Source organism: Heterocephalus glaber, unplaced genomic scaffold, assembly GCF_053883595.1.
Source record: "Heterocephalus glaber isolate CG9 unplaced genomic scaffold, H.glaber_assembly_v1.0 deba00001481, whole genome shotgun sequence".
NCBI classification, from domain to species: domain Eukaryota; kingdom Metazoa; phylum Chordata; class Mammalia; order Rodentia; family Bathyergidae; genus Heterocephalus; species Heterocephalus glaber.
In genome coordinates, this window is record NW_028258317.1 from 12,277,959 (window position 1) to 12,304,864 (window position 26,906).

Sequence of the window (26,906 nt, forward strand, 5' to 3'; positions counted from 1 at the left end):
AAGTCACAAGCCTAACAAGTGGGGAGGCAAACTGAGTTCTTCTGGTTCCCTAAGCAGTCTGTCTCCAGGAGAATCCTCTCCCTACTTTCAGCCATGCAAAGCACCAATGCCAATGAATCTTCCTCTGCCCCTGCATGTCGAGTTCTTCCACTGCCTCCTCACCTCAGTGGTAAAAGAAGTGATGGGGCCCCTTTCAAGGATCCTAGAAAGAGAAGCTGCTCCCTCTGGTGTGACCTACTTACAAAACCTAGATGTTTTGTAGACCAGCCATATAAATTCCTAGTCTCTATCATATTTGCGTTGGTAACTAGGAATGTGTGAACAGCATACAAATTTGTGGTCAGAAAATATTAGCTTCTACACAGTGCAGCTCTGTCTCCCAGTCACTCCTTTGTATTCAGATTGTTTTCTCATTCCATCATTTGCAATCAGAATTTTCATCACAGACAGAATTTTACAGGTGAGCCCTAGACCTGGGATTTATTTGTGCCCATAAACAAAACCCTGATATTAATCACAAACTATTTCTGATTCTTGGTTAACAGTCTTAAACATCTTGTATCCCAGGGGTCTCTTTGCCCTGTCATATGAAGATGATGTTTCAAGATTTATATTGCCCCAAAGAAGCAAGTAGATCATAAAATCTAATGTATTCCGTGATTTGGAATAATAATTTCACCAAGAGGTGAGGGAATGTTTCACTGTGGATTGTTACAACATCCACATAAGTTGTTAATATACTACTTCCCTTTGAATATGCATGTAGCTTCTGTTTATGGAATGGCTCCTGTACCCTGCAGGGCCTATGGACAGGTCGTGCATTGGGGACTGGTAGTAAGGACAAAACAGAGAATGGTTCCCTAACGTGGGGCAAGAGGGTAGTGGATGAAGATAAAAGGCAAGAGGCCATCAAGCAAAGCTACCAGTCAGAGGCAGTGTGCTGACACCAAGAGGAGAGAGAGCTTTGTCCAGAAGGAGGAGGCAGCATCGGGGCCCAGAACGAACACTATGTGACCACAAGGATGTCTGTCCCTGAAGATTTGGTGGGGATGGACAGAGAAATGTGCAAAGCCCATGTGTTCCTCAGCTTTCCCTCATTATAACAAATAGCTGAGGCAATCAACTGACAAAGGAAAGGTTGTGGAGGTTCCAATCCATGAGCAGTTGGTCTCATTCTTTTGGACTTGTGGAGCGAAAGCACATCACAGCAGTAGAGCGTGGTGGAACCAAATCACTCCCCTCATGACCAGGAAGCAAAAAGAAGGAAGAAGGAGTTGAGGTCCCACAACCCCCAGTGAGCTAAAGACTTTCCACTAACTCTGCCTCCTAAAGGTCCCAGTAATGTCACCCTTGGGAACAAGCCTTTAACACATGAGCCTTTAGGAAACATTCAATACCGAAACCATAGTAGCCTAGACACACGGAGATTAAAATGCATAGGAAAAAGGCAAGGTGCAGGGAAGCTTCTAGAATGGAGAAGGATTTGATTTAACCAACATTTTCTGAGTAAATATTATAGTTCTGCATTTGAATTATTCCTAGCCAAGTAACAGAGACAGAGAGACACTTAGGAAAGAGTTTTATAAGGAGACCAATTAGAAGCAAGAGAGAAGAAAGCTTCACCTCTGTCCCTTGGGAGTAAATCTCAGAAAGCATACCATGGTATCACAGCATTAATCCCATTGTACTTTGATTCGGAGTTGTTTTTGAAAACAGGACTTGAGTTCCCTCCCTAAACAAGATAGCCTAGAGCCCGGCTCACTTATCCATGACCCAGTTCTCATATCCACTGTAAAATGTAGGTGATAATATGGCCCAGTCTCTCAAGATCATTCTAAGTTGAAATGGAATAGTGTATGCCCAGCATTTAGCAAAGAGCCTGGCACAGGGAGAAAGTCAGTACACACTGGCCTTTACTACTATTCTAAGTGGTGACAGCCTTCGGGCCTTGATGTCTCATTTTATCTGAAGTCAAAATGAGGCCACTGACCTCTCTGAGCAATGGAGCAAAGAGATCCAGCCTTGGTTTTAGAAAGGAGCCTGAAGGGATTGTGCTACTGTCACATCCGGGGAATAGGAAAGGAAGTCTGTGTGACCGTGGGAAGAACCATGCCTGTGTGCAGCTCAGGGAAGGAGGAGTAGGAGTGGAGGTAGGAGTGGGGATGGGAGTTAGAGAATCACAGGCACAGGGGGCAAAAGTAGGAGAGAGTGAGGATGCACTTCGGACTCTGCAATGTCAAAATTTCACTTTCAGACTAAGCCACTGTTTCCAACTCTGCACTTCACAAGGGAGAAAGCAGGGCAGAATCATTGATTGATATGTGTGTGTGTGTGTGTGTGTGCGTGTATAATTTTTTAGGGAAAAAAGATACTCTGAATCTCTAATTAATTTCCTTGAATCAATCCCAATACTGGAGTGATAAAATGAAATATGGTTAGATCATCTGTTTGTCCATTTATCCATCCATCTACTCATCCATCCATCTGTCCCCTCACACTGTACCTACCAGCCCTGGACCATAGAAGACACTCAACAAATATTTGTTGCTCAAAAGAAGAAATGTGAATGTCAAAAAGATTTGAATGATGTGAGATTTAACTTAGAATTCTTCATGGTGATCCAATGTTACAAAATAGTCCGATTTTCATTTATTTCAATGGATAATTCAGGCAATAATTTAGAAAATAAATTCCACCACTTTAATTCTTTTGCAGATCAAATCAATAGATCTTACAGGCAAGACAGTGCCTCGGGCATTTTGTCCATGACTGGCAGACTTGTACATCAATACAGCTTCTTCAGATAATTTGTACACTCTCAAACTTAGAAAAGCACATACCCAGTAATTCCACTTTCAGGATTTCAGCTTTTAAATAGGCTAGTCTAAGTGTAAAATGACATCTTACAAAGATATTCATGGAACAGTGTTAATAACATTAAAAATGAGAACCAAATGTCCAGTGAAAGGGGGCCAGAGAAATGACAGCATATCCATACCATGGCATAGTGTCCAGTTGTTTTTAAATAAAAGAAACCTTAAGTATGTTACGAGGCAATGTTCTCCAAGATACACTACTAAGTGAAAATAAAGGCATGTGAGCATGTACAATTTATATTCTTGGGTTACTCCCTGTAAGAATGCACAAGAAACTGGCAAGTGGTAGCCTCTGAATGGGGGTACAGACGTGGGAAATAGACTAGCTTCCTAGCTCCCTTTATGGACATAATTGGCCTATTTTTAAAACTAACAAACTTTAATTTCAAAAATCAAATAATAAAGAAAGGCTTATATGACAAAGTAAAATTCCTTTGCCCCATCACTCTCCATCCCTAGTCCCAATCATCAGTGGAAACCACATTTAATGATTTTGCTTTTTCTTCTCTAGTGGTTATCTTAAATAATAGCTTAACGTAGCCATTTCTTGGACCAATAATTTTCTATATTATCCATTGGTTTTCTGTTCTAATAGTTGGGGACTCAAACCCCAAATACCCCTTCTTGTCCTCTGTAATATAGATTTATCACGTATTAGTCAGGATACAGCAGGTAATGCTACAGTAACAAGCAATCCCAGATCTCGGTGGCTTCATTTCTCATTCGTGCTATATGTCTATCAAAGGTCCACTGGGGACAGGGAGAGGCCAAATCTATATATTGTAATTATTCAGAGACCAAAGCTGAGGGAACAGACACCGTCTTCCTCAAAGCCAGTCACCATCCAGAAGGAAGAGTGATCAACCAGCAACAAAATGCTCTTCTTGGAAGTAATTCACATCTCTTAGGTACACAAAGTAATGCCCAGAACTAATCCCTTGGCCCTATCCAACCACAGAAAGTATCCAGAACAAAGAGGAGTGGAAATATCTAGGCAAGCAACACTGATCTGCAACACATTTGCAACTTGACATAAAACAGTCAAACTTCAATTTCTTGATACATTAACTTTATGCGTGTATTTATTGATTCCCCATTTAGGAAGATGGGACTATTATCACTATCACCCACTTCCTTTATATCTTTTCTCCACATAGGTATTATTTACTGCAGAGCTAAGAAGTGTGCTGCAAATGAGTTTCTTTCTTGTGTATCCAGTGTTACAATCTCTGGAGAATTTTCAGATGGGTTTTCCCACACTCCATAAACTTTAGTTTGCTTTATATTTGCACCAAAATTTAAAAATCAATGAAAGAATTGGAAGACAAAACTGAAGAAATATGGACCACATAAAGGACCAATGTTCCGTGTGCCCTGGCTGTCACAAAAGGACCGTGTGTCAGCACTGAAGGAGCATAGCCTCGAATGGCTGGCAATTAGGACGTCTGAAGACTGACAAGCGACAGCTACTGCAGAGCTGACACTGGCTTGCAGACCGGCCTGGGAGCCGCCCAGATTCTTGCTCCTTCCATTAAATTAAGGTGTCTGTCATCTTCCTCAAATACACAGGGACTACATGTGCACTCATGGTAATGGTCCCCAAGTGCCACCCTGTTGGGACACTCTTGGGGCACCATAAAGGTCAGCAACAGCCAAAGAGCAACATGTTTTGGGGGTTTTTAGTGGAATCAGTGTGGCTGTGTATTTTTATTGCGACAGAGTTGGAGGGAAGAGTGGTTAGAGATTACCTCGTCCAACACCCCATTCCACAGACGAGAAAGTCAAAGCCTAAAGTCTTGCAGAAGCGTGGGTATCCGGGTTCCTTGTCCATCAAGGGTCACTCTTCAGCCTCCCAGACACTCCCCATCTCAGAGATCTGTCTCTGTCCCTACCACTGCTTCCCAGGTCAAAGCAGCTTGGAGGTCTCTGAAGGCTGGGAGATGCTAGGAAGGACAGCTGGATGGGCACAGAGAGGTCCTACCCACCTGCCCACTGCACAGAGCAAGGCACACTTCCGTTTACATAGGAAGCCTGCATCACCAAAGCCAGAGTTGTCACCCTGTGACCCTTCCCCACCACCCTTTAAGTTCTTGATGCTGCAGAATCCTGCTGACCACAGAGCAGCCATCTTCCAGGGCAGGAGCCAGCTCCACCCCCTCTCCACGACGGAGAGGCTAGAGGGAACAAACGTCAATAGGAGAAACAGCGATCATCAAAATTTCTCCTTCACACAACATGTTGATATAGCATTTCCTTCACCTCCTTTGTCTAATTTCAATCCGTGATCAACAGGCATGATGAGAGTCACAGGCAGCAATATCCCACTGTGCAGATGAGACACCGAGGTCTGGGAGTATCAGAGTGAGGGTCTGAATCCTGGTCTCTTGACTTCCTAGATCAATATCCTTGTACCTAAAGAGCCATTCTTAAGCTAAATGGTCTTTAAGCCAGAATATGCTACTTTGGAGGCTTTTAAAAGCTCTCGAGGTTGGGAGAATTCCCATGATCTTTCCTTAACCAAGTTACCCTTCTTAACTTCCCAGATTTCCCAGGCGGAAGCTCTGGTTGTCGCCACGGGAATATGCAATTTGTGGATGATTGTTGCCCTCTTGTGGCCAACGGACGAAGTGCTTTACTGCCCTGGCTCCCAGAACAAAGGCTGATCGGCGTCCTCCTCCTCTCTCTGAAATAGGCAGGAGTGGCAAGTCGGTTTTCATTCTGGCGTCCAGGTCTTGGCTGTCTTGGCTCCACTGACTAATGAGATGTACATCAGCTCAGGAAACAGTTGTTGAGGGTCTGACTGAGGCGCTGAGTCTGAAGGAATGGAATGAAAAATTGATTTCCGTCAATTGCTGTGGCTGACATTTGTCTGGGACATCTCCGGCCCCCAGAGCTGCTCCGTGCTGACCAGGGCAATGCATGAGTTCCCCTATCACCTGGCCCCTTCCCACTCCTCAGCTGTCCCCGAAAATGTGACTTCGAGGCCCAACCCTCAGGCCACCTCCAGGAATCAGGACTGCCCCTCCAGCCCCTGTGACTAGATGATCTTCCACGCCTGCCCAGCAGCTGGGCTTGCGGTCGACACCTCTGAGACCTCTGCCGTTGTCTAAGTGACGTGGACTGTGGCTGATGTCTGCAGATTCTTAGCTTCTAAAGACAGGTGTCTTGCTCAGCTTCAGGAATCAGGCTAGTCGCCTAGCGCAAGTGATGAGAAAGGATGTTTCAGCTCCGCCACGGTCTCCCTAGCCTGCTCCGAGCCACAGGAAGGCCAGGCTTCTCTGGGGAAGGAGCTTTGCATGTGCATGGCCTGTCATGCTTTGCTGCAGCCTTGAGGATGAAGCCACAGGAAGTTTCTGGGTGGAGTGTGGTGTACTGAGCATTGACCTCTCCAAAGCTTATTCTTTCATTCACTTTTCCAGCCCCTACTTCTCGAAGGAGTCCACCATTCACTTGGGCAGGCCTCAGCAGACCAGTCTTTCCAGCGCAGGCCCTGGGGAGGTATCTTGGTGCCTCTATGCTCTCATCTACACAATGTGAACAAAGAGTATCGATCATCAGAGTTTACCAATGACAAAGGAGACTGCTAATGAAAGACGCTTGGGACTGTGGTCAGCCTTTCTAATCATTCCTGGATTCTCAGCCTTGGGCAGACTTTTGTTTTCCATCAAATATTTCATTCAGGTGCTGCCACATCACCACATCAACATAGAATGGAGGTCCCCAGCCAGGCTCTAGGGCCAGCCCATCCGAGTGTGAATACCTCCACTGCCCCTGAAAGCTCTATCCCTTGGGTGCATTATCTAATTTCTCTGTGCCTCAGACACCTCATGTAGAAAAGGGAGGTGATGGTAGCATTCACCGCCTAGGAGAAAGTGAGTTCCTATGTGTGAAGTTAAAGCCGCTACTGGTTCAGGGAGAATGTTCTAAAAACTGAGTTCTTATTGCACTATTGTGTAGATGATGCTGGTCACAAGGCCACTTTGCCAGACTGTGATCTCAAAGATGGAGCTGAGCTGCTCATTACATAAAAACTGAATTTCTATGCACATATTTCCTATAAGTATCCTCGCCTTGAGGTCAACATGCCACTGACAAGAGAGGAGAAACTAGTGATTTAAAGACTTGTGTTGCTCTAGTGTTTATTGAATGAATAAATGAACAAATTACTTAATAGAGATTTTTCTGCATAGATTTGCATTACACGCATGGATTTGTACACAGGAAGCAGCCTATAACTGAAATGCTGGTGTGATCTCCCCCTTACAATCACACTGTGCAGAGCTAGTGATGTGTGGGAGCCATATATCTACTGAGAACCCTGAAGACCTTCATGCCAAACAAGGACCATTTAATATTTTCATTAATGGCTTGAAGGATGGAATCTGGACCCAGCTAATCAGATTTCTGGATGCTACGAAGCTGGAAGGGATCTTAGCCACTTTGGAGGACAAGATTAAAATGCAATCCAAGCTTGACAAATTGCAGAGATGGACCTAAATCAATAACAAGAACACCAATAAAGATAAATGCAAGCTGCTTTGCACAGGGCCGAGAAAATTATCAGGCATCAAATGGTGGTGAGAGAAACGAGTTTCGAGGGGGCTGGGAGGAGGTACCTGGATGGAAATCGATCAAATCACAGTATTTGTAAAGTAGAGACAGCTCCTTCACCTCTAGTGGCTCTCAAACTTCCATGAATATAAGACCAGTTCAGAGACCGTCACAAAACGCAGATTTCCAGGCCATGGGCCTGAGTGGTGATTCACTAGTTCTGGAACGAGGCTAACAAGATTCACTGCAGGTCCCTGGGTGGCACTGTCAGAAAGCTGGCAGAGTAAGGTAGGAGCCACTGATAGTACCACTGTGCCCAGATGTTTCCTCTGTGGGACCCTTATCCCCTGGGATTCTCTGGAAGAAGTGAGTTCTGTAGTCAAATATGGTTGGGAATTTCCCTTCCAGAAAGAAAAATAGATTCACAAAGAAAGTAGATATATTGCCAGGGATTTAGTTCAGTGGTTATGCTGCCTGTCTCGAAAGTGCAAGAACCCAAGTTTGATCCCCAGTACCAAAAAAAAGAAGGTAGACATATTAACAATTCCAAAATTTTCTATGATCAAGTCAGCTTGCATAGCGTGGTTTAACCCAAAGTGTCCCAAACATTTTGACCAGCATTTTTTTCCGTAAGATCCAGAAAAGCTTGTGGCACACAGCTGAGAAAACACCCTTCCTGTTCAACCCCATCCTCTACCAGATTAGGAAGGAGTCCTCAGTCCTGACCCTTTACACTGCCCGGTGCTGAAATTAACAAAGGGTTCCAGAACTCTGCATTGTTTAAAGTGCTGCTCTGTCTTCTCTACTACCCGGGATCTCAACTTCAGGATTTCCCAAAGAGGACAGAAGCAAGTTAACTACAGCTTTGGTCTTTGACTTTAAGTGCCCACTAATACTGACCGAGTACCCAAAACTGGAGAGGAGAGAAAAGGGTTTTTCCTTCTTTGTTCATTGTCCTCCTTGACCTTGTGTCAAGAACTGCAAGTTGCCTCCCCATTGTCTGCTTTCTTCCCTATAGAAACAGAATCCCCATATTGTTTAATGAGGCAATATGTCTTGCATATGAAACCACATTTCTGGCCATATCTACAGGTAAGGAGTAGTCACTCAAATGTAAGCAAGGAGCCATTGGAGGGCTTTCTGAAGAATTGCTGTAGAGGGAGCTGGTACATTTGGAGAGCACTCTTTTTGCTCTTCTCCACTTTCTTCCTCTTCCTGCCTAGTAGGAGCACTGGCAACCATCTTGGGCCATGAAGTGACCTTGTGGATAAAAGCCACTTACTAAGTACACCACAGCAGAAAGGTAGAAGGAGCCTGAGATTTTTATCACGTTACAAAGTCACTAGAGCAATCCTACACTGCTGTTAGCAGACAGTGGGGTTGCCAGCGATCCTTTCCAGGCTCTTGTTGTCCCATTCAAAGAACTGGTTGGGACAACTGAAGAATGTAAAAGTTTAACATCTATTTAAAATTTTTAAAAAGAAAGGTAAAAGAAGAAGGAGAGAAATAAGAAAAAGAAATGCACCACTGTGGAAATCAATATGGAGATACCTCAAAGAATTAGGACTGGAAGCCCCATTTGACCCAGCTATTCCCCTGCTGGTATCTTCCCCAAAGAATTAAAAGAGTCATACCACAGCGATATATGTGCACCCATGTGCATAGATGCACAATTTGTAATAGCTAAAACTGGAAAGCAGCCCAATTGCCCATCAACTGGAGATTGGATAAAGAAAATGTGGGTTTTTTATAAAATGGAGTATTACTCAGCCATAAAAAAAGGAGAAATTAGAGACATTTATAGCTAAATGGATGCACATTGAAGTGATACTCTTAAGTGAAATAAATAGGACACACATGTGTAAATACCAAATAGTTTCTCTAGTGTGAGAAACTGAAAGTGTAAATAAGGACTAAAAGGTATAATAGATAATGTGAAATAGGAAGAAAAGGGGCAAAGGAGAAGGAAGAGGGAGGGCTAGGGGAAAAGATAGAAGGGAATGGAATTAATATGAAAAAATGAAAAAAGGAAACAAAGTCTTTGTAAATAGGGAGGAATGGAGGGGTTGAAGGGAGCACAGGGAATGGGGGATAAATAAGAACCAAGAGAGATTATGTAGAGGTGCAAATTTCCAATGATGAATGTCATTATATTGTATACCTAAAATGTACCAATAAAATAATATTTTTTAAAAAGGAAAAAGAAATGCAAAAGAGGGGACCAGGATTTAGTTCAATGGTTCCTAACCTGCCCTGCAAGCATGGACCTGAGTCCAACCCCCAGTAATAAAAAAAAAAAGTAAGTGCAAAAGAAGTACTCAAAAGAGGAAGAAGTGCTTTGAAGAGAAAATATGCCACTCCAAGAGTGAGAAGACAGTGGCTATGAGACAAATGGCCACCATCTTTTATATCTTTCTTCTGATATGCATCAGATCCAGGCCATCCCACGCAGGGGTCCAAAGCTGTTCTGTGCATGCATCCTGGTCATGATTTGACACGTCTCCATGATTGACAGGTCATGCCTGACTGTCCGGCTGGCTTGCCATGCCCTAATCTCTTGCCTTACTGCTAAAAAGAAAAAAAACGCATTTCTATTTAGGTTAGGCCACTATTTTTCAGGTTCTCTATTGTTAGCAGTTGGCTGCAACTTTGTTTTCTTATTTATTTGGTTTTATTTGGTTGTTTGTTTTGGAAGAGTAGTGGGCTCCTTTTTGGTTTTTTGTTTTGTTTTGTTTTTTTGGTACCGGGGATTGAACTCGGGTCCTTGCGCTTGCGCAGCAGGCAGCGAAACCACTGAGCCAAATCCCTGGCCCAAGGTTCCTTTTTGGTTTGAATACATTAACTCTACCAGGTCCCCAAAATAGCATCTTACATCACCAAGTAGCTTACTATAGTCCAGTACCAGGCCACTTGGATCTGCATGGCTTAGGATATGTTTCCAGCCACCCAAAAAAAGGAAATCCATTGCATTAGGCAGACTGAGTGTATGCCCTTCAGTTTTTCAAGAGAAAGAGGGGTGAGGGAAGGAGAGAGAAAAAGGATCAAAAGAGCAGTTTAGAGGACTTCTTTTTATATAAAGTGTTTAGGACCCAAAGATGTGCACAATTTGTGAAGAAACCTTCTTCAGGTCTCATCCTGAGGCCAGCTCTCTCCACCATGTCTCAGGACTGGTCTTCCCACACCGGGTGCATGAGCAAACCATGCTCAAGACACTGGATGGGTCTATCCTCATTTTTGTCTCCCTGGTGAGCATGGTTTAGTTCCATCTGATCCAGCAACACAGTATGTTGACCAGAGGGACTATCTAATGGGGTTCCTACTTGTCCTAGAGTGTACTTTTGACACCTCTTCTCAATTCTGTTTAGAGAGATCTAGTGCCTCGTATCTTCAGGGCTTTTATATGTAAGCACTCATTTTTCCAGAGACTTAGGAGCCTCTAACTATGGAAAAGGAAAAAACTCTGAAGCTTCAGAGGTTTGGAGAGAGAGACAACACAAGAGAGTAAGAGAAGAGAGACAGAGAAGGAGGAAAGCGAGAGGCTGCAGGGGGCGGTGGGGGGAAGATATGCATCAGAGGCGGTCAGAGGGTGAGGAGGCAGAGAGGTGGGGAAGAAGAAAACAAAATGTCTCCTTCTGGACTTACCGAAGTCATAGTCCCAATGTCTGTTTACCTCCTGCTCCTGGCTGACCAGAAGAAATGGCAGCCAACAATCTCAGGAGGTTCCCAAAGCAGAATGGGAAACTTGACTCTGACTTCCACCAGAGAAAAGGAATTTGTAGGACATGTCAATTAGAGACAGAAAGGGATTTATTAGGCACATTTTTAAAGGAAAACACTCAAAGAAATAGAGTGCAAACCCTTAAGAGAGAGGCCCCTGAATACAACTTTGGACTCACACAAAACAAAACCAGAAAAGCATTGTTGTCATTTCCCACAAACTTCAGCTACTCTGGCCACCATCCTGACCATGTTTCTTTATGTCCTTGCTACACCTCATGTGTGTATGTGTATTTGTGCATGTGCATGTGTCTGTATTATGTGTGTGTCTGTGTTATGTTGTGTGCGTGTACTCGTGTGTTCGTGTTGGTGTGTGTGCGCGTGCACACACTTGCCCATCCTTGGCACAGGCAGCTGCACAGCTTGAGCCCAGCTGTTACCAAGCAGCCATGCCTGTGTCTCTGGCTGCTTTTCTCTCCTCTCCATTGTTAGCATTAACCACAGGTTGGAATTAACTCAGAAAGACATTCTGAGTGCTTCACTTCGCTCTAGAATGAATCCCTCTGGAAATCTCTATCCTTTCTTTCTCAATGTTTTATGTGTCAGATAGGGTTCACTAGGGCAATGGACGTAACATAAAATATATATATATATGATATATATAATTTATATGATATTTTTATATATGATATATAAAGGATTTACAAGGTAGGCTTACGACTTAAATACTTTTCTCTCATTGCTGAGAAAAATACTGGACACCCAAAGTTAAAAAGGGAAAGGTTTATTTAGCTCACAGTTGTAGAGGTTTGAGTCCATAATCAGTTGGCTTCAAGGCAGAGTAGTGTGGCAGACAGGACTTGCAGAGGAGAAGCAGTTCATGGCACCAGTAAAGTAGCAAAAGCAAAAAGGGCCCTTAGTCTTTCTGCTCCTTTTATCTTATTGAGACTACTTAGGGGTAATAGCACTCACACCCTTAATCCTAGTGCCCTCGGGCCTAGCATTGCACAATGAATCAATCACACACTCTACTTTAAACCACCTCTGAAAAAGCCCCACCTGAGACCACACGAGGCTTTGAGGGAGACATCTAGACACAAACCATAACAGCTTACAATGGCCGCCTGCAGTTAGGGTAGGAATAATGTAGAAGGGCTGTCTACACACTCACTGGAGACCAGGAGGATCCAGTTGAAGGCCTGGAGAGCACTGCAGAGTCTGGTGTGAATCCAAATTGGAAAGCCAAAGAGTCTGAGCTGGAAGCCTGAAGCGGACGTCCAAAGGCAATGGCAAAAACTAGAGCTCCTTTGAAGAAGCAAAAGCGAGATTGCCTTCTTTCCTTTTCTATTCCATCTCAGCTACAGGCCTATTGGTCGGTGCCACCCACACCCAGAGTAGCTCTTCCCTTTTCAGTAAATCAGTCATCCAGACACACCCAGAACTGTGCTAGAGTAATCCGCTAGGCATTTCTTATACAAGTTGACTGCCACAATTAATTATCACATTTTGTAATCTATGTTTATCTCAAGATTCCCTTCTGAAACTGATAAATGGCTCCTGGGAAGAGGTGGGTTGAATGTAAATCATCATCTCAAGAACTCCTTTCATATCACCTGTGAGACTTGCTAAAAAGGGAAGAAAAATAATACAATTGGAAAGAAAAATAGGAAGTGAGTCTGATAGAAGGTTAGAAGGATGGGCCTGATTCACCTAGGGATGGATCAGAGGGTACACAGGCCCCTGAAGCCTGTGTCCCTCTTCCCCTGGGCCCCCCACCTCCCTCTCCTGGCTTTGGATCTGGCCACCTTCTGGCAGGGAACCCCCCCTTGACCTGATGCAGGCCCCCATTTAGGTCCCCGCCAAAGGATGTCCATTGGGGTTTCCTTCTCCCTCTGGCTCGGCTGATCTCACTACTCTAAAGCATAGGGCCTGCTGCATACTGATGTGAATGAGAGGCAGTCAGAGATGGCTGTGACTAAGCACAGGTCAGGGAGCTGGAGATTAACACAAGTACCTGTGTGCCCAGACCAATTCGGGTAAGGAAGGACCAAGTCTCATGATCACTGCAGCCCAGGAGCCCAGCACAGAGTGCGCCAGGTTTAGATGCTCGGTCACTGTCACCTCCAGCTTTCCCAGGGACACAGCTTGGACCCATGATGCAGACTCAGCTCTGCTTCAGAAAGAACTTTCTAAGGTGGGGATAAGGGGCAGGATGGATCCCTCCTCCTAGCGAGGCTCAGTAGCATCTCCCTGTCCTCTGATCTGAATCCTACTCATGGATTCACTATGCTTTGCTCCTTCCTGCATTGACTCCTATGCTCTTCCATCCTCTGTTTACATACGTCTGTTGATGTAGAGCTCACCACCTTAGCAGAGAAATGCCTTGTTGCAGTGGCCTTGATCTAAATTCAAGCCCCAGTTCTGTAAGTCATTTCACCACCCTGGATCTGTTTCTTCACCTGAAATATGAAAAATTGGCTGTAAGGGGTAGGGAAGGTGGCACTTCTATCTATCTAACAATAGCAGGGAGAGTTAAATTGGGTGAGGGGTGTAGCATAGTAATCACCACATCTATTTAGTCAAATACATTGGAAAAATTTAAATACAGCCACGTGTGGTGGCACACACCTGTAATCCCAGCACCCAGCAAGACTGAGGCAGGAAGTTCATGTGTTCAAGCCCAGCCTGGGTAAATTAGTGAGACCCTGTCTCAAAATTAAAAAATAAAAAAGGCTTGGAGATGTAGCTCAATGTGAAGTCCCCAGTACCACAGAGATGGAGAGAGAAAGAGAGAGACTAAATACACTTGCAGTTGTCTTTTTATCACATAGTACACTTATTTTTACCCCACACATCTCTTTTTTGCCTTGGCTTTCAAGGGCTTTAAGCTAATTTCATGCTTAGGATTGTATTAGTCACTTACTGTAGGCTTCTGGTACAAATATTTGTCCTCCTCTCCTCTAGCTTTACTGCCTTCTTTGATTTCTAACTTCTGTGAAATTGTCTTATATTCTTTATAGGTGTATTTCTTAATATCCACATACTCAAGCAGAAGCCTTTATGGTCACACCTTGTTGCCTATAAGTGAATCAAGCCTCCTGAAAAGTTATGCTTGGCCTGTAGAATGTTTAATACAAATTTGAGTCAAAAATTTTAAACAGAAGCATTTTACCAAAAAACCGACTTAATCTAGATTTCTTGAATTGGCTGGAGGGGAGATGACTGTCTCTTAGTGCAACATCACTCTCTTATCACAGCCTGGCTTCTGCAGCTTTCTACATTTGTGGCCCTGGCTTATATAACACAAATCCACACAAAGCATCTATTTATTTTCCCCTAATTGTACAGGGACACATCTAAGCCACATGTCATATGTTCTGCATCCCCAATGCCTCCTGTTAATTGAATTAACAAGTGAATGAGCCAATGAATGAACAGAGGAAAAAATGCTAAATAAATACTGAACAAATTAAATAACCATAAACAGATACAAACTGTGTTGATCTTACATAGGAAAGAATGAGGAGCAAGATTCCCACTCGTTAATTGTCCAAGCTCAAAGATTTAGACTAAAAATTTGCAAGAGGTAGCAACCACTGTGGATATGCTGATGAAGCATTGGCATTCTGGAGGATGGGAAAGAAATCAAACTAAAATTTAAGGTTCCTTCAGTGAAATTTTTAGGTGTCCAGTTGTGTGGGTATTAAGAGGTACCCTTTCTAAGGTAAAGGATAAGTTATTGCATTTGGCCCCTCCCACAACCAAAAAAGAGGTGCAATGGGCCAGGGATTTGGCTCAGTGGTTCCGCCGCCTGCCTCGCAAGTGCAAGGACCCAAGTTCGATCCCCAGTACCAAAAGAAAAAAAAAAAAAAGAGGTGCAAGGCCCAGTGGACCTATTTGGATTTTGGAGGCAACACATTCTTCACTTGGGTATGTTACTCCAGCCCATTTACCAAGTGACTTGAAAAGCTGCTAGTCTTGAGAAGAAAAAGGCTCTGCAACTTGTCCAGGCTGCTGTGCAAGCTGCTCTGCCACTGGGCCTATATGATCCAGCAAATCCAATGGTGCTTGAGGTGTCACTGGCCAATAGAGATACTGTTCAGAGCCTCTGGCAGGCCTCCATTGGTGAATCACAACAGATTGCTTTAGGATTTTGGAGCAAGCCTCTGCCATCATCTGCAGTAACTACTCTCCCTTTAAAAAATAGCTCCTGGCCTGCTACTGGGCCTTGGTGGAAACCAAATTCCTCACTATGGAGCACCAGGTTACCACATGACCTGAGCTGCCCATCATGAGCTGGCTGCTCTCTGACCTACCAAGTCATAAAGTTGGATGTGCATAGCAACAGTTCATCATTAAATGGAAGTGATATATACCAGACCAGGCCTGAGTAGGTCTGGAAGGCACAAGTACATTACATAAAGAAGTCCCCTAAATGCTCATGGCTCCTACTCCTGCTATACTGCCTTCTGCCCCTCAGCATGCACCCGTGGTCTCATGGGGTGTACCATATGATCAGCTGACAGAAAAAGTGGAGACCAAGGCCTAGTCTGCAGATGATTCTGCATGTTATGCAGGCACCCCCCAAATGTAGACAGCTGCAGAATTACAGCCCCTTTCCCGATCATGCCTGAAGGACAGTGATAAAGGGAAATATTCACAGTGGATAGGACTTTTAGCAGTGTACCTGGTTGTACATTTTGCTTGGAAGAAAAAAAGGGCCAGATGTGGGACTAATACTGACTCATGGGTTATAGCCAATGGTCTGGCCAGATGGTCAGGGACTTGGAAGAAACATGACTGGAAAATTGGTGACAAAGATATTTGGGGAAGAAGCATGTGGATAGACCTTTCCATATGGTCAAAGATGTAAAGATATTTGTGTCCCAGTAAATGCTCACCAAAAGGTAACCTCAGCAACAGAGGATTGACTAATCAAGTGGATAGGATAACTCATTCTGTGGATAGCATTCAAACTTTTTCTGTAGTCGCCCCTGTCACTACTCAATGGGTTCACAAACAAAGTGGCCATAGTGGCAGGGATGGAAGTTATGTATAGGTTCAGCACAGGAACTTCCACTCACCAAGGGTGATCCGGCTACGGCCACTATTGAATTCTCCATATGCCAGCAGCAGAGATCAGCAATGAATCCCTGATACAGAACCATTCCTGCGGTGATCATCCTGTGACCTGGTGAGAGGTTGATTATATTTAACCATTTCTATCATGGAAAAGGCAGTGCTTTGTCCTTACTTCCATAAACCCTTATTCTGAGTATGGATTTGCCTTCTCTGTACATAATGCTTCTGTCAAAATGACCATCCGTGGACCTACAGAATGCCTTTATCCACCATCATGGTATTCACAGAGCATTATTTCTGACCAAGAAACACATTTCACAATCAAAGAAGTGAGGTAATAGATTCATACTCATAGAATTCCCTAGTCTTACCATGGTCTTCACCATCTAGAAGCAGCTGGATCGATAGAAAGGTGGAATAGTCATAGGAAGATGCAATTACAATTAGGTAGCAATACCTTGTAAGGCTTGGGCAAGCTTCCCCAGAATGCTGCACATGCTTTGAATCAGTGTCCAGTATATGATACTGTTTCTCCAATAGCCAGGTCACGTAGGTCCAAAAATCAAGAGGTGGAAGTAGAAATGTTACCACTTGTCATTATCTCTAGTGACCTACTAGCAAATATTTTGCTTTCTGTTCCCTTGACCATATGCTCTGTTGGCTAGAAGTCTCAATTCTAGAGAGGGGAAAGCTTGTATCAAGAAGCACAACAATGATTCCATTGAATCGGAAACTAACCCCACCCCCAGCCCCAGTCATCTTGGGCTCCTTGTGCCTCTGAGGAGCTAAAAAGGGAGTTATGGTATCTTCAGGGATGATCGATCCAGACTAGCAAGGGAAAATTGGGCTATTACTCCAGAGTGGAGGGAAAGAAAAATGTATTTGGAGTGTAGGAGATCCCTTAGGGCACCTCCTAGTATTACCATTCCCTTTTATAAAGGTCAATGGGAAACTATAACAACTCAATCCAGGCAGGAACACAAATGGCCCAGAAACTTCAGGAATGAAGGTAAAGAACCAAGACCTGCTGAAGTGCTTACTGAAGGCCAAGACAATACAGAATGGGTAGAAGAAGGTAGTTATAAATACCATCCAAGACTGCCTGACCAGTTACAGAAACAAGGATGGTAATTGCCATGAGTATTTCTTTCCTATTTTGTTAATACACTTGTGCATATATGCATATATATTAAGCAGGTATCTTTGGTTTAAGGAGAGGTGTCTGGTTGTCAAGTTGACACAGGGTGGATTGTGATCATTAATTATGGTATGGATTAATAAAAGCCTAGCAGAATAGTGCAGCCCAGCTCTGGATGTGTCTGTGGATGACTGACATGTAGGCCACAAACGGGGGAGGGAAGTCTCACCCTAGATGTGTGATGGCACCGACCCATAGGCTTGTAGCCTGAACAGAATAAAAAGGGAAAGAAGGAAGTCTTCCCTTTGTTTCTTCGGAGGCACTCCAGTCTTTGCCATTGCCTTGGACATTATTTTTCCATTAACTTTACTGGTACATTTTAGGTATACAGTACAGTTACATTCATCATTGGGATCTTGTACCTTTACATGATGTATCTTGGTTCTTATTTTTCCCCATTCCCCTGCCCTCCCTTCAACCCCTCCACCCTTCCCTATTTACAAAAACTTTCCATTTTTTTCCTTTTCTTGTATTTTGTCTTTTCCCTTCTTTTCTTTCCCCTACCCCTCCCACTTCCCCTATTCCTTTAGACCTTTTCTTCCTATTTCACAATATCAATTATACATTTTGATCCTTATTTACACTTTTAGTTTTTCACACCAGAGAAACTATTCAATATTTACATATGTGTGTCCTATTTATTTCACTTAAGAGTATGGCCTCAATGTGCATCCATTTAGCTAGAAATGTCTCTAGTTTCTTGTTCTTTATGGCTGAGTAATACTCCATTTTATAAAAAAACCCCATCTTCTTTATCCAGTCTCCAGTTGATGGGCATTTGGGCTGTTTCCAAGTTTTAGCTATCACGAATTGTGCTGCTATAAACATGAGTGAGCATATGTCACTGTGGTATGATTCTTTTAATTCTTTGGGGAAGATACCCAACAGAGGGATAGCTGGGTCAAATGGGACTTCCAATCCTAGTTGTTTGAAGTATCTCCATATTGATTTTCACAGTGGTTTTACCAGTCTGCACTCCCACCAACAGTGAAGAAGGGTTCCTTTTTCCCCACAACCCCGCTAACATTTGTTATTGGTTGATTTCTTGATAGCAGCCATTCTTTCTGGGGTGAGGTAGAATCTCAGCATTGTTTTCATCTGCATCTCTCAGATGACAAGTGGTGTTGAACATTTTTTCATATGTTTATGTGCTGCTTTTACTTCTTTGAGAAATGTCTGTTCATTTCAGATGCCCATTTTTGAATTGGGTCTTTAAATTTGGGGGGGGTCTGATTTTTCTCAGTTCTTTATATATTCTAGATAGTAGACCTTTGTCTGAGGAACAGCTGGTAAAAATTTTTTCCCACCTTGTAGGTTGTCTCTTAGCTCTGTTGGTGGTTTCTCTTGCAGTGCAGAAGCTTTTTAATAAGATGAGATCCCAGTTGTTGATACTTTGTGCTAGCTCCCATGCTACTGAGGTCTTGTTCCTAAAATCTTTTCCTATGCCAATGTCTTAGAGAGTTCTGCCTAACTTATCTTCCAGCAAGTTTAGTGTTTCTGTTTTAATAGTTAGATCTTTAACCCACTTCAATTTTAGTTTAGTGCATGGTGAAAGATAGGAGTCTAGTTTTAATCTTTGGCAAGTTGAAATTCAGTTTTTCCAACACCATTTATTAAAGAAGCTATCTTTCCTCCAGTGAGGATGGTGGCTCCTTTGTCAAAGATGAGGTGGCTGAGTGTGTCTGGCACTGTTTCTGTATCTTCTAATCTATTCCACTAGTCCTCAGGTCTGTTTCTTTGCCAGTACCATGCTGTTTTTATCACAGTGGCTTTGTAGTATAGTTTCAAGTTGGGGATTGTGACACCCCCTGCCATGTCTCTGTTGCCTGGAATTGTTTTTGCTATTCTAGGTCTCTTCTTGTTCCAAATGAATTTTTGGATTGTTTTCTCTAGCTCTGTGAAATATACTCTTGGGATTTCAATTGGGATTGCATTGAATCTGTATAGTAGTTTTGAAAGTATGGCCATTTTCACTATATTTGTTCTTCCTACCCAGGAACAAGGGATGTCTTTCCATTTTCTTATATCCTCTTCAATCTCTTTTTTCAGACTGTTGTAGTTCTCAATGTAGAGGTCTTTTGCTTCCTTCGTTAGATTGATTCCTAGATATTTCATGTTTTTGGATGCTATTGTGAAAGGGATTGTTTCCCTAATTTCTCTCTCAGTGAGTCTGTTATTTGTGTACAAGAAGGCTATTGATTTTGAGTGTTTACCTTGTATCCAGCTACTCTACTGTATCTGTCAATTAAGTCTAAAAGTCTTTTGGGGGAGTTTTTTGGGCCTTCAATGTAGAGTATCATATCATCAGCAAATAATGCCAGTTTAACTTCTTCTGCCTTGGACATTTATCTCTGTTCCTTTAATCTTGCAGTGCTGACTCCTCAGCCTTCAAACCCAGACCCTTCAGCTTTCTGACAGGGACTCACATGGAACTCCACAGTGAGCTTCAGGCCTTTGACTTTCAACTGGATCCTTCAGGTCTCCAGGACACAGATGGCCATTTTACATTCTTCCACCTCTGATTCCACAGGTGGCCTTTGTAAGCCTACTTAGTAAATCCTTTCTATAATCATATATAGTATATATATGAGTATATATAGATATATATACATAATTCTTATATATTCTGTTCTTCTAGTTAACCTTAACTAATACAACTACTCCACTCTTCTGAATAGGTCCCAGATATCTCCTCCCCTTGAAAGTAAAACCAATCCCTCTCAAACCAGAGGTCAGTCTTTCTAAAGCATCATTTCATTTTTTAACATACAGTATCTCTGGGCTGCTTATTGGATGCTTTGCACAAGATTTTCCTTATTCTGTGGCCAAATAACCAGTCAGTGCTCAATTCTGCAATTGACTGCATGGCTCAGGGAACAAACCCTTAAATCTGATTACAGGAAAATTCATTACTTTAAGACCTCCCTGGGGGTTCAGAGCTCATAAAGGAAACCTCTAGAGGCCCCAGCTTAGGGGAAAGAGGCTGCTATGCTGGGAATCTAGACAGGCAATAATTAACCTGAACTAATTATCGTCAAGCCCCGGGTCAGGTTTCCAGATCAGGGCTCCCTCCTGACAACAGGATTTGCAGGGCCACAACTTTTCCCTCAGATGCAAAAGGAACAGAAGGAATATCCACGAGATTTTAATACAAAAGAGAAGGGAATAGAAGCTCTGCAAAGTGAAGATTCTGCCAGGCGCAAGATACAGTTCCCAGTCCCCAAAAGGCAAGTGGCGTGGGCAGGTGGGGATTGAAAGCCAATGAGTGTCACTGGCGGGGGACACAATTCAGAACCTCGAAAAAGGCAACTGTGCAAAGACTCTTTCCCTGGCCTTCCTTAGGATAGTCTTAAGATTTTAAAATAAATAAGACCACAAATATCGGGACAAGGAAAAAAATGGAAACAAAGCTTTTGTAAACAAGAAGGGAAGAGGAACTGAAGGGAGAGGAGGGGAATGGGGAAAAAAAGAAGCAGCAAGATATATCATGTACAGGTAGAAATGCCCTATGAGGAAAGTTTTCATTATGTATATCCAGAATGTGCCAATAAAATTTTTAAAAACACATAAAGGCAAACTAGGAAAGATACATGCACTTTATTTAATATATAAAATTAAGAAAATAGTAAATTATAAAGATAATAAAAACAAGCAACTTTTTAAAAATTGTTTAGACTCACTCTAGTAACTTTGAAAAATCAATAGAGCTTTTTGTCTTATGAGATTGTAAAATTATTTAATTTTGATTTTTTTTGTTTTACTTGGACACTTAATACACTGTTGTTTGGAGTATAAATCAGTTCATCTTTGGAAGGTAATTTGATTTTAAAATGTATATGTATATATTCTTTAAACTTTCATCTTGAGAACTTTACCATTAAGATAGTGGCTCTCACGCAGGGGTAATTTTGCCACCCAGGGGACATTTGGCAGCCTGGAGACAGCAATTGTCACTATGTTAGAGGGAGGGGATGATGCTACTGGCATCTAGTGGGTGGAGGCCAGGGGGGCTGCTGAATATCCTTCAATGCATAGGACAGCCCCCCAGAATAAGAATGATTGGTCCAAAATAAAGGTGTTACCATTAAGCAGGCCTGCCTTAGGAGGAAAACTGAGGTAAGTATATAGGAATATACTATATATCCAAGGGTATTCAATGCAGCATTGCTTAAAAAGTCACGATATTACAAGCACTGTTCACTGACAGGAGGCTAAAGAAATTATGTGCTTCGAATCTACCAGAATGTTTCAAGCCACTAAAAATTGAATAAGACTGTATTTATTGACATGGAAATATATTGTTGTGTAAGAACAACTGGCTGCTGAATCACATGCCTCGTGTGGTAATCTTTTTTGTGTGCATATGCTGACTATGTATAGAAAAATTTGAAAGGTTTCAACTACTATATCACTTTCAACTATTATATTACTGCCAGGTAGTGCAAACTTTCAGAGGTGTACCTAGTGGGAGGTCTCGGGTCTCTGGGGGAGTGTGATTGAAGTGAATATTGGGACCCTGGCCGCTTCCTTTCTCTGTGCTTCCTGACCACCATGATGTGAGCAGCCTTGATGTACTGTGCTGCCATCAGCCCACGGTGATGGGTCAGATGACCACAGACCGAAACCACTGAAACCCAAGCCAGAATAAACCTTTCCTTCCCCCCTTTAAGTTGTCCATCTCAGGTACTGTGTCATAGTGCAGAAAGCTGACTAACATAATGGAGAAGGACTTGGGTTCTGGAATGAGATAAATTCAGACCAGCACCCACTGTGTCACTTAATCTAACAGAAGCCTTGCTCATCTGCAAAGTGAAGGAGGACAGCAGCACCTACTCCGACGGTTGCTGTGGGGTTTACAATAAGTTAAGGTACATAAATTGCTTAGTACAGTGCCCGTACACAGGGTATAAAGTAGGCACTTAGTAAACGCATGCTATTGTAGTTATTTATACAACTGATGTTATCATTTGTAGCGGTGGCAGCAGCAGCGGTAGTATTACAATGGAAAAAAAAGCAAAAGTGGAAAGAACTCTTCATGGGCTGGGTGGGAGCATGAAGAAAAGCTAGAGGAAACAAAAAGAACATGTCTCCAGAATTTACAAAACTCTTGGGGCAGGTTTGGAGTCCTCCAGCATATGGCAGGGGTATTCTAGCTGGCTTGGTTGGTTCTCAGGGGTGCAGAGACCGCCACTGACATGGGAGGCAATTTCTAAAGCAGAGGGCCCCTTCCCCAGCCCCATCCTTCCTGGTGGCAGGTGCAGCAGCCTGACAGGGGCTAATGAAATGTTTACTGGAAAGATTAGCTTGTCAGTGGAGCCCCGACAGATGGCTATTGATCCTCCAGCGTCTGTCATCCGTCCCATCTGAGGCAAAGGTGCTCTCTGACCCAGAGCTCAGGTTGGAACTCAGGCCCTAGGTATATGTGCCCAGGGCAAATGAGAAAAGCCAGATACAACGTGGGAGGGTCCCTTAGGTCTGTGCCCTGGTCAGAGTGGCCTCTGAGTTACTGGAAGCCCCTGCCTCTTATCCTGCTCAAGGAAACATCAGACTTGAGTTCAAATCCTGCTTATATCACAGTCATTCATTGCTTAATGACAGGGCTGAGTTCTGAAAAATGCATCATTAGGCATTGTCATCATTGTGTAAATATCACAGAGCACTTACACAAATTAATTCAGTGTCAGTGACACTGAGCCACACTATCTTAAGTGGTCATAATCACATATGTGTTGTTTGCTGAAGGGCTGTTTTGTGGCGCCTGATTGTATTTTGTGAAGATGGACTCTGTGACACTCAGTTTTTCTCATCTGTACAATGGGCAAAATAATAATAATAATAATAATATCTACCTGGCAGATGTATTATTAGACTTCATTTAGGAAATGGACATCAAAGTTCTAATAAGCCATGCTGTAGACAGGATGTTTATTTATTTTTTAAAATGAGATATTTGAGGCTGAGATTAGAAACCTTGTACTCATCCAGGAATTTATCCAGTGTGTCAGAGCAATGTGTCAGAGCCTACAAGTTTGACTACAAGTGTGATGTGTGATGTTCTAAAGGGCTTGACTTGTACCCTGAGGTCAGTGTTATGCCACTGAGTGGAGTGACTCCTTAAAGTAGACATCTCGCAAGAGCAGTCTGCCTCCAGGAAGGCAAGCCTGGGGCAGATCACGGTGAAGGTCATGGCAGTACAAACACGGGCCAGGCTGGAGACAAATGGAAAGGACCTGAAGTTACGAGACTGACTGCCTGGACAGGAGGGAAGGTGGTGAGCTGTGACTCTCACGTGCATGAGAGAACTTTCAATGAGATGGGAAGCTAGAGTGAAGGGGGACCAGCAGGAGGGAATAAACATAGTCATTGTCCCCCCCAATTCCTCATTGAGTTGGTAATAGAAGCTATGAAATGCATGAGGCTTTCGAGGAAACCGTGATGAGAAGCAGAAGAGCACGCAAAATCCTGAGGGGACAGGTGGAAAGAGATGTCTGCAAAATGAAGAGCGGCATCGGGAGACCAAGATAGAATGCTTTTCTTTCCAGGCTTCAGAAAAGAGGAAGGAAGGAAGGGAGGTTGGGAGGGAGGGAGGGAGGGAGATATCAATACAATAAATTCTACAAAAGAGTCTCATTTCAGAAACAAAAACAAGTCTGATGTGGTGGAAAAAGCCTGTAATGCTTGCACTTTGGGAGGCTGAGGCAGGAGGATCACAAGTACCAGCCCAGCCAGGGCAATTTCAGAGATCCTGTCTCAAAACAGAAGGCCTAGGGATGTAGTTCAATGGGAAGGTCCTAGGTTTAAAACCCAGTGTCAAGGCAAAACAAAACCCAAAATGTGTCTCTGGGTTTCATAACAAGGTTGTTTTGAACTTGAGCTGGGCCCCATCTGTGGGGCATCTGAGGCAGGAGGTTAGCAGGAAGATAGGCTCCTGCTTCGAGACGTTCTGAGTGAGGGGAGCAGAGAGGGCAGCAGTGGCTACAGGACAGCTGGGCAGAGCAGGGCTCTTCGGCCCTCTGGGGGTTGGGGTTGTTTTGTTTGAGACAGTGTCTAACCACGATGACAGGCATGCCACTGTGCCTGGCTAGCGGGACTGTTTTGAAACGGGAGCCACTCAGATTTCCAGCCTAGAGGAAGGATCCAGGAGGCAGAGAGGAGGGAGAGGAGGAGAGAGGCCTGAGGAGGCTCAGGGCCCAGGCGGGGACTCAGGCCAGCTAGACAGGAATCTGCAGGGCAGACAGGGTGGCCAAGCCCCAAGGGCAGAGGGCAGCTGAGCAGGTCCCACCTGCTGGGAGGGGAGGTGGTGGTCTGAAGAGAGCAGAGAGACAAGTCTGGAAGCTGTGAAACAGCCTCGGTGTCTGGAGGGGAATGGACCAGAGTCAAAGGCACAAAGGTGGCAAACCAAGGAGGCCCAGGCAGGACCAGACTTCCTTTCCAGTGTGCACAGAAAAGGAAAAGCTCAGTTCTGATGACAATGAGGATGGAATGGGCAAGACCTGGGGACTGACGGGAGGTAAGGGTGAGGGAAGAGGAGGTGTCTACAAGGACCTTCCAATTCCTGGGCTGGGGATGCAGCTCCAGTTAACCCAACAGCACACGGGAGCCGGTGACGGGAGCCAGCCTGGAAGGCCACACTGGGGTATTTCATTTCCTTTTCTGACAGGGTGTCCCCTTCCTCTCTGTCTCTCCCTATCCCCTCTTACAACCTCCTGCGCTTCACCCCCAGCAGCTGGCAAAACTCCCTGGCATTACAGGGACCGGGTGGAATACTGCCACGCCTTTCACACCTCTATGCACCCGGCAGAAAGGAGACAGGACCAGGCCAGGGAGGCTGCCCTATGACCCTCAGCTGTTCTCTTCCTTTCTCTCAGCCTTGGTTTCTCCATCTAGACACTGAGAAGACTGTCTCCAGGAATCAGCAGGCCTTCTGGCCAGGGAAGTTTTATTTATGAGTGTGATTTTATCATCCATGAGGCTGTCGTGCGGGTCAGGGAGGCGGGTGCAGAGCTGCTCAGAAACACAGATGCACAGTTAACTGCTAACCGTCTAAACAAGATCTGAATGGAAACGTCCCCCTGTTAATTAATGGCTGCTTTCAAGGTTATTAAGTTAGACTGGTAGGTGTGTGGCCTTTCTTTCTAGTGCCCTTCCAATTAACAGGCACTTTGCTTGGTAAATGTTAATTTAGAGTAATTGGGTGTGCAGATGAGGGGAGTGCAAGAGGGAACAATGCTGCCTCTACTGTAGGTTAATTGCTGGTAAGTGTTGTCCCTGCAGCCCTGGTCCTGGATGATTAATGGCCTTGGAGTACCAGCCAAAACCCCCCAGGTCAGCAGAGGCTGCACAGGCTTAACCCTTCAGTGACCAGAGAAAAACCCCAGTGGCTCCTACCAGGTTGGTGAGCAGGGACTTGGGGTGTGTCCCTCACCTGTGCAACGGGCTAAGGGATGAATTGCTTTCCACCAGTGCATTAGGAAACCCAAATACCAGTCAAGATAACCTTGGCAAGAAATGCTGCTCTGCCATAAAGAAGAATAAATTTGAGTCATTTGTAAGAAAATGGGTGCACCTTGAGACTATAATGTTAAGTGAAATAAATCAGGCACACAAGCTTAAATATCATACATCTCTTATATGAGAAACCCAGAGTATAAATAAAGACCAAAATAAAAGACAAATAGGAAACAGGGAGATAGATTTTTGCAAGTGGGAAAGGGAAGGGATCAAGAGATGGAAGAAGCGGGAGGGTGGGGAGGGAAAGGGGAATAAAAAGAATTAAGATGTGCTATGTAGGTATACCTACTCCCCATGATGAATGTGATCATTACATAGTGCAAACATGGACTATGGAAAAAAAGAAAAGAAATGCTTCATCCCACAGATAGAAGGAATAACTAAGTGGACCAATGGTTTCCCTGAGATATGATCATTTGAGAAAACTAAATTGATTTTTTAAAAACACCCTCCAACACCCCCTCCCCCAGCCCCACCAAGCCTCTGCTCTCAGTTCCTTTCCCCTAAGTCACCCTGTGATGGTGGGTTTGATGTGTATTTGACGGCGACAACAGGCTTACTAGGTGTTGCTATGTAGGTGCTCTGTGGGTGGCATTAAGGAATTGGCACTGAGTAAGGCAGTGTCCCAGATGACCCTGGTGGGCCTGATTCGATCAGCTGGGAGCCTTCAGGGGCAGAGCTGAGGCTGCCCTGAAGAAACATTGTGCCTCTGGACAGCAGCTTCAGATTGTCAGCAGAGGCCCAGCTCGCCTTTCCTGACAGCCTGTTTTTGAGTTTCAGACTTACCTAGTCAGCCCCCAAAATTATGTAAGCCAATTCCTTGCAATAACTGTCTTCACTAGACAGGCTCACAATCCAGAAGTTGACTGACACACAACCCAGATGTCACTCAGGGCTGGGAACGGTACTCTGAGCCACACTTAGCATCCCCGACTGCTCGCCTCAGAAACATGACTAGGAGCTAGCTTATC

At 43.9% G+C, this 26,906-nt stretch overlaps 1 protein-coding gene across 4 annotated transcripts in view; it reads right to left on the minus strand.

The window, feature by feature from the left end:
* Nucleotides 1-26,906, minus strand: part of Tgfbr1 (transforming growth factor beta receptor 1) — a 128,591-nt gene that overhangs the window by 24,412 nt on the left and 77,273 nt on the right. The window contains exons 9-10 of one of the 4 annotated variants that reach the window (XR_015440002.1): nt 16,229-16,335; nt 11,913-13,603 (exon numbers count right to left, since the gene is read on the minus strand). The exons of 2 other annotated variants lie outside the window; for them this stretch is intronic. The gene's annotated coding sequence lies outside the window, so the exon portion shown is untranslated. Of the gene's footprint in view, nt 1-11,912; nt 13,604-16,228; nt 16,336-26,906 lie in introns of those variants that run through there. One more of the 4 variants, XR_001182368.3, reaches the window with a different exon arrangement.